Raw genomic sequence first — 9356 nt, forward strand, 5'->3', positions numbered from 1 at the left:
GCATCTTTTCTGACCACAATGTTATGAGATTAGAAATCAAGTACAGGGGAAAAAACATAAAAATCACAAACACATTGAGGCGAAACAATACGTTACTAAATAACCAAGAGATCACTGACGAAATCAAAGAGGAAATCAAAAAATACCTAGAGACAAATGACAATGAAAACACGATGATCCAAAACCTACGGGATGCAGCAAAAGCAGTTCTAAGAGGGAAGTTTGTAGCTATACAAGCCTACCTCAAGAAACAAGAAAAATCTCAAATAAACAATCTAACCTTACACCTAAAGGAACTAGAGAAAGAAGAACAAACAAAACCCAAAGTTAGCAGAAGGAAAGAAATCATAAAGTTCAGAGCAGAAATAAATGAAATAGAAACAAAGAAAACAATAGCAAAGATCAATAAAACTAAAAGCTGGTTCTTTGAGAAGATAAACAAAATTGATAAGCCATTAGCCAGACTCATCAAGAAAAAGAGGGAGAGGACTCAAATCAATAAAAATAGAAATGAAAAAGGAGAAGTTACAACAGACACTGCAGAAATACAAAGCATCCTAAGAGACTACTACAAGCAACTCTATGCCAATAAAATGGACAACCTGGAAGAAATGGACAAATGCTGAGAAAGGTATAACCTTCCAAGACTGAACCAGGAAGAAATAGAAAATATGAACAGACCAATCACAGGTAATGAAATTGAAACCGTGATTAAAAATCTTCCAACAAACAAAAGTCCAGGACCAGATGGCTTCACAGGTGAATTCTATCAAACATTTAGAGAAGAGCTAACACCCATCCTTCTCAAACTCTTCCAAAAAATTGCGGAGGAAGGAACACTCCCAAACTCATTCTATGAGGCCACAATCACCCTGATACCAAAACCAGACAAAGATACTACAAAAAATGAAAATTACAGACCAATATCACTGCTGAATATAGATGCAAAAATCCTCAACAAAATACTAGCAAACAGAATCCAACAACACATTAAAAGGATCATACACCATGATCAAGTGGGATTTATCCCAGAGATGCAAGGATTCTTCAATATATGCAAATCAGTCAATGTGATACACCATATTAACAAATTGAAGAGTAAAAACCATATGATCATTTCAGTAGATGCAGAAAAAGCTTTTGACAAAATTCAACACCCATTTATGATAAAAACTCTCCAGAAAGTGGGCATAGAGGGAACCTACCTCAACATAATAAAGGCTCTATACGACAAGCCCACAGCAAACATCATTCTCAATGGTGAAAAATTGAAAGCATCTCCTCTAAGATCAGGAACAAACAAGGATGTCCACTCTCACCACTATAATTCAACGTAGTTTTGGAAGTCCTAGCCATGGCAATCAGAGAAGAAAAAGAAATGAAAGGAATACAAATTGGAAAAGAAACAGTAAAACTGTCACTGTTTGCAGATGACATGGTACTATACATAGAGAATCCTAAAAATGCCACCAGAAAACTACTAGAGCTAATCAATGAATTTGGTAAAGTTGCAGGATACAAAATTAATGCACAGAAATCTCTTGCATTCCTATACACTAATGATGAAAAATCTTTTAGTGCAACAAAAAGAATAAAATACCTAGGAATAAACCTACCTAGGGAGACAAAAGACCTGTATGCAGAAAACTATAAGACACTGATGAAAGAAATTAAAGATGATACCAACAGATGGAGAGATATACCATGTTCTTGGATTGGAAGAATCAATATTGTGAAAATGACTATACTACCCAAAGCAATCTACAGATTCAATGCCATCCCTATCAAATTACCAATGGCATTTTTTACGGAACTAGAACAAATCATCTTATAATTTGTAGGGAGGCACAAAAGACCCCGAATAGCCAAAGCAGTCTTGAGGGAAAAAAACGGAGCTGGAGGAATCAGACTCCCTGACTTCAGACTATACTACAAAACTACAGTAATCAAGACAATATGGTACTGGCACAAAAACAGAAACATAGATCAATGGAACAAGATAGAAAGCCGAGAGATAAACCCACGCACCTATGGTCAACTAATATATGACAAAGGAGGCAAAGATATACAATGGAGAAAAGACAGTCTCTTCAATAAGTGGTGCTGGGAAAACTGGACAGCTACATGTAAAAGAATGAAATTAGAATACTCCCTAATACCATACACAAAAATAAACTCAAAATGGATTTGAGACCTAAATGTAAGACCAGACACTACAAAACTCTTAGAGGAAACATAGGAAGAACACTCTTTGACATAAATCACAGCAAGCTCTTTTTTGATCCACTTCCTAGAGTAATGCGAATATAAACAAAAATAAACAAATGGGACCTAATGAAACTTCAACGCTTTTGCACAGCAAAGGAAACCATAAACAAGACGAAAAGAGAAATATGTTGCAGACGAAGGAGCAAGGTAAAAACCCACAAGATCAAAAAAAATGAAGAGGAAATAGGCAATCTACCTGAAAAAGAATTCAGAGTAATGATAGTGAAGATGATCCAAAATCTCGGAAACAGAATGGAGAAAATACAAGAAACGTTTACAAGGACCTAAAAGAACTAAAGAAAAAAACAAACAGTGATGAACAACACAATAACTGAAATTAAAAATACACTAGAAGGAATTGATAGCAGAATAACTGAGGCAGAAGAACAGATAAGTGAGCTGGAAGATAGAATGGTGGAAATAGCGGCCACAGAGAAGAATAAAGAAAAAGAACGAAAAGAATTGAGGACAGTCTCAGAAACCTCTGGGACAACATTAGACACACCAACATTCGAATTATAGGGGTCCCAGAAGAAGAAGAGAAATAGAAGGGTCTGAGAAAATATTTGGAGAGATTATACTTGAAAACTTCCCTAACATGGGAAAAGAAATAGTCAGTCAGGTCAAAGAGACACAGAGAACCCCATATAGGATAAACGCAAGGAGAAACATGCCGAGACACATATTAATCAAACTAACAAAAATTAAATTCAAAGAAAAAATATTAAACACAGCAAGAGAAAAGCAACAAATAACATACAAGGGAATCCCCATAAGCTTATCAGCTGATCTCTCGGCAGAAACTGTGCAGGCCACAAGGGAGTGGCAGGATATGTTTAAAGTGATGAAAGGGAAAAACCTACAACCAAGATTACTCTATCCAGCAAGGTTCTCATTCAGATTTGACTGAGAAATCAACAGCTTTACAGACAAGCAAAAGCTAACAGAATTCAGCACAACCAGACCAGCTTTGCAACAAATGCTAACGGAACTTTTCTAGGCAGGAAACAGAAGAGAAGAAAAAGACCTACAAAAACAAACCCAAAGCAATTAAGAAAATGGTAATAGGAACATACATATTGATAATTGCCTTAAATGTAAATGGATTAAATGCTCCAACCAAAAGACACAGACTGGCTGAATGGACACAAAAACAAGACCCCTATGTATGTTGCCTATAAGAGACCCACTTCAGACCTAGGGACACATACAGACTGAAAGTAAGGGGATGGAAAAAGATATTCCATGCAAATGGAAATCAGAAGAAAGCTGTAATAACAATACTCATATCAGACAAAATAGACTTTAAAATAAAGACTGTCACAAGAGATAAGGAAGGACACTACATAATGATAAAGGGATCAATCCAAGAAGAAGATATAGCAATTGTAAATATTTATGCACCCAACATAGGAGCACATAAGGCAAATGCTAACAGCCATAAAAGGAGAAATTGACAGTAACACAATAATAGTGGGGGATTTAACACTCCACTTACACCAATGGATAGATCATCCAGACAGAAAATTAATAAGGAAACAGAAGCCTTAAGTAACATATTAGACCAGATATAGACTTAATTGATATTTATAGGACATTCCATATGAAAGCAGAAGAATATACTTTCTTCTCAAGTGCACACAGAACATTCTCCAGGGTGGATCACATCTTGGGTCACAAATCAACCCTTGGTAAATTTAAGAAAATTGAAATCATATCAAGCATATTTTCCGACATGATGCTATGAGATTAGAAATCAATTACAGGAAAAAAAAACCTGTAAAAAACACAAAAATATGGAGGCTAAACAATATGTTACTAAATAACCAAGAGATCACTGAAGAAATCAAGAGGAAATAAAAAATACCTAGAAACAAATGACGATGAAAACACGATGACCCAAAACCTATGGGATGCAGCAAAAGCAGTTCTAACAGGGAAGTTTATAGCAATACAATCTTACCTCAAGAAACAAGAAAAATCTCAAATAAACAACCTAAACTTATGCATAAGCAACTAGAGGAAGAACAAACAAAAACCAACATTAGTAGAAGGAAAGAAATCATAAAGATCAGAGCAGAAATAAATGAAATAGAAATGAAGAAAATGGTAGAAAATATCAATCAAACTAAAAGCTGTTTCTTTGAGAGGCTAAACAAAAAATTGATAAACCTTTAGCCAGACTCATCAAGAAAAAAAGGGAGAGGATTCATATGAATAAAATGAGAAATGAAAAAGGAGAAGTTACAATGGACACCACAGAAATGCAAAGGGTCATAAGAGATTACTACAAGCAACTATACACCAATAAAATGAACAACCTAGAAGAAATGGAAAAATTCTTAGAAAGGTACAACCTTCCAAGACTGAACCAGGAAGAAATAGAAAATATGAACAGACCAATCACAAGCAATGAAATTGAAACTGTGATTAAAAATCTTCCACCAAACAAAAGTCCAGGGCCAGATGGCTTCACAGGCAAATTCTATCAAACATTCAGAGAAGAGCTAACACCTATCCTTCTCAAACTCTTCCAAATAATTGCAGAGGGAGGAACACTCCCAAACTCATTCTAGGAGGCCACCATCACCCTGATACCAAAACCAGACAAAGATATTACAAAAAAAGAAAATTACCGGCCAATATCACTGATGAACATAGACGGAAAAATCCTCAACAAAATACTAGCAAACCAAATCCAACAACACATTAAAAGGATCATACACCATGATCAAGTGGGATTTATCCCAGAGATGCAAGGATTCTTCAATATATGCAAATCAATCAATGTGATACACCATGTTAACAAATTGAAGAATAAAATCCATATGATCATCTCAATAGATGCAGGAAAAGCTTTCAACAAAATTCAACACCCATTTTTGATAAAAACTCTCCAGAAAGTGAGCATAGAGGGAACCTACCTCAACATAATAAAGGCCATATATAACAAACCCACAGCCAACATCATTCTCAATGGTGAAAAGCTGAAAGCATTTCCTCTAAAATCAGGAACAAGACAAGGGTGCCCACTCTCACCACTATTATTCAACATAGTTTTGGAAGTCCTAACCATGGCAATCAGAGAAGAAAAAGAAATAAAAGGAATCCAAATTGGCAGTGAAGAAGTAAAACTGTCACTGTTTGCAGATGACATGATACTATATGTAGAAAATCCTAAAGATTCCACCAGACTAGAGCTAATCAACAAATTTAATAAAGTCACAGGATACAATGTTAATACACAGAAATCTCTTGCATTCCTATACATTAACAATGAAAGATCAGAAGGAGAAATTAAGGAAACAATCCCATTTACCATTGCAACAAAAAAGGGGTAAAATACCTAGGAATAAACCTACATAAGGAGGCAAAGGCCTGTATGCAGAAAACTATAAGATACTGATGAAAGAAATCAAAGACTACACCAACAGGTGGAGAGATATACCATGTTCCTGGATTGGAAGAATCAATACTGTGAAAATGACTATACTATCCAAAGCAATCTACAGATTTAATGCAATCACTATAATATTACCAATGGCATTTTTCACAGAACTAGAACAAAAAATTTTACAATTTTTATGGAAACACAAAAGACCCTGAATAGCCAAAGCAGTCTTGAGAAAGAAAAACAGAGCCAGAGGAAGCCGGCTCCCTGACTTCAGACTATACTACAAAGCTACAGTAATCAAGACAGTATGGTACTGGCACAAAAACAGAAATATAGATCAATGGAACAGGATAGAAAGTTCAGAGGTAAACCCATGCACCTATGGCCACCTAATCTATGACAAAGGAAGCCTGAATATACAATGGAGCAAAGAGAGCCTCTTCAATAAGTGGTGCTGGGAAAACTGGACAGCTATATGTAAAAGAATGAAATTAGAACACTCCCTAACACTATGCACAAAAATAAACTCAAAATAGATTAAAGACCTAAATGTAAGGCCAGACACTATAAAACTCTTAGAGGAAAACATAAGCAGAACACTCTTTGACATAAATCTGATCTTTTTTGAGCAAGATCTTTTTTGACACCCCTCCTAGAGTAATGAGAATAAAAACAAATATAAACAAATGGGACCTAATTAAACTAAAAGATTTTGCACAGCAAAGGAAACCATAAACAAGACAAAAAGCCCTCAGAATGGGAGAAAATATGAAGCAAATGACAAAGGATTAATCTCCAAAATATACAAGCAGCTCATGCAGCTCAATAGCAAAAAAACAAGCAGCCTAATTTAAAAAATGGGCAGAAGACCTAAATAGACACTTCTGCAAAGAAGACATACAGTTGGCAAAAAAACATATGAAAAGATATTCAACATCGCTAATTATTAGAGAAACGCAAATCAAAACTACAATGAGGTATCACCTCACACTGGTCAGAATGGCCATCATCAAACCTTCTACAAACAATAAATGCTGGAGAGGGTGTGGAGAAAAGGGAATCCTCTTGCGCCGTTGGTGGGCATGTAAATTGATACAACTACTATGGAGAACAGTATGTAGCCACTATGGAGAACAGTATGTAGGTTCCTTAAAAAACTAAAACTAGAACTACCATGTGATCCAGCAATCCCACTACTGGGCATATACCCAGGGAAAACCATAATTCAAAAAGACACATGCACCCCAATGTTCATTGCAGCACTGTTTACAATAGCCAGGACATGGAAACAATCTAAATGTCCATCAACAGAGGAATGGATAAAGAAGATGTAGTACATATATACAATGTAATATTACTTAGTCATAAAAAGGAATGAAATTGGGTCATTTGTAGAGATGTGGATGGACCTAGAGACTGTCATACAGAGTGAAGTAAGTCAGAAAGAGGAAAAGAAGTATTGTATATTACCACGTATATGTGGAATCTGAAAAAATTGGTATAAACGATCTTATTTACAAAGGAGAAATAGAGACACAGACGTAGAGAACAAACATATGGATACCAAGGGGGAAAGGGGGGGTGGTGGGATGAATTGGGAGACTGAGATTGACATATATATACTATTGATACTATGTATAAAATAGGTAACTAATGAGAACCTATTGTATAGCACAGGAAACTCTACTCAGTGCTCTGTGGTGACCTAAATGGGAAGGAAATCCAAAAAAGAGGGGATATATATATACGTGTAGCTGATTCACTTTGCTGTACAGTAGAAATTAACACAACATTGTAAAGCAACTATACTACAATAAAAATTAAAAAAAAAAACAACGTAAGCTGCTATACCTCAGAACATGAAGTCTGTAACTTAAAAATTAATAACAATAGTGAAGCTGGCTGAACAAATTTATGGATTTTTAACAACAACACAAAAGCAGTATAAAAGCAGTTAGATTAACATAATTTATACAAAAGTGCACTCTTATAGGCCTATGCTAGATGTGGGTTGATTTTGAGAGCACTGATGAAGTCCATGAGGACAGGAATTTAAACAAATGGAGTTGTGGAGGGTGCTGCAGCAGGGCACCTCTCAACACAGTCTCCAGATTTACTCACTAGTGATGTTTCTCAACACTGCCCTCAGTGGTTTCATGAGAAAAAGAAAATGGACCCAAGTGTTGCCCAGAGCTAGACCACAGAGTAGGATATTTTAGACTCTGAGATTTATTCAGTGCTTTCTAAAATTCTAGGAAAATTGAGTCTTCTTGGTGAGCATAATTGACTTTCACTATAATCAGTTCCTTGGAAATGAAGCCCCATTGATAGGGTTGATGCTTGGTGATTAGACACATCTTCAAGTTTACACAGAGTGGTTAAGAGCACAGAAGTCAGACTGCCAGGGTAGAGTCCAGGCTGCCCCACTTAAAAGTCTTTCTTCTTAACCTCACTGTTAATATTTGTGAAATGGGAATAATGCTAGAAACTACCTCTTAGGTTTGTTGTGAGGCTGGAATGAATGAGTACATGTAAAACACCTAGACTAGTGCCTGGAGCATATAAGCACTCAATACATGTTAATTTCAAAAAGGTAAAAAAATATAAAACTTAAAGCAAGATTCATACTTACCAAAATCTGAGAATTTCTCTTAAAAGTGACTTTATGTCCATCAAACAGCATTGCATTTCTTCACTGTTGGTGATTTCATTGCGTTCAGTGTAGTGAAGCAATAAGAAATGAAAGCAGGTTCTAGTGGTCAGTCAGTCCACATGTCCAGTTTAAGCTCAACATGAGCACTTCCTCCATCCAATGCATCAGCAGTGTTTCACTTTCAAGATTAGAGTGTTTACAAGTCTTGTCACATCTGGAAGACATGAGCTGCCTGAGGTCTGATGAGTTGGGTCCCTCAAAGTCTTTTAATTCCCTGTGGTGGAGAAGCAGTTCAGTAAATCTTTCAATAAGTTTTCCATGACTTTACTACCCAACAGCATCGACATAAACAAGGTCTCCATACTCTGCTTCATCTTTTTCTAAAATTTCAGTAAAGCGACAATAGTAAAAGCACAAGAACAAAGAAAATCCACAACTTTGGTGACGTCCTCCATGGTATCATGCAATGAGGTGGTTTTCAAAGTTCACAGTACATATTCTTTAAACAAATGATGCAATGCTGATGCCTTTTGATGGGAATAAACTGCTGAGAGCCCTCTGCCCCATCTATCCTTTTCTTTGTGGGAGCCCAATCTACCAACAGTGAGCTCAGTTTTTGCATGTTTATATCCATACTCTTTTTAACAACCTCTTCTTGGGAGGCTGAGGTTCTGTCAAAAGTCTCTGGTGGACTGCCTTTCAGGGCCAGTGGGCCACACATCCCTCAGTGGTTTTATGGAGAGAGACAGCATGGTAAGTATGAATCTTGCTTTAAGTTTCTGCACTTTTTACTAGTTTTCTTTATTGAACATTTATTGAGCACTTACTATGTGCCAGGAACTATACTAGGTGTTTTCCATGCAATTCTTCCAACTGGGAAGGCAACAACAGGCTCCCTAAACCACAGTTGGCCTTTCTCAATGGGGTGGTGGCAAAGGAAGAGTGAGAGACCCAAATCAAAATGACCATGTATCTCCAGACCCACACTTACCCTGTGCTCCTCACCTTAGCCAGTGGCTCAACTCTCCACTCAACATCTGA

The sequence above is a fragment of the Balaenoptera acutorostrata genome, chromosome 1 (genome assembly GCF_949987535.1).
Source record: "Balaenoptera acutorostrata chromosome 1, mBalAcu1.1, whole genome shotgun sequence".
Classification (NCBI taxonomy): domain Eukaryota; kingdom Metazoa; phylum Chordata; class Mammalia; order Artiodactyla; family Balaenopteridae; genus Balaenoptera; species Balaenoptera acutorostrata.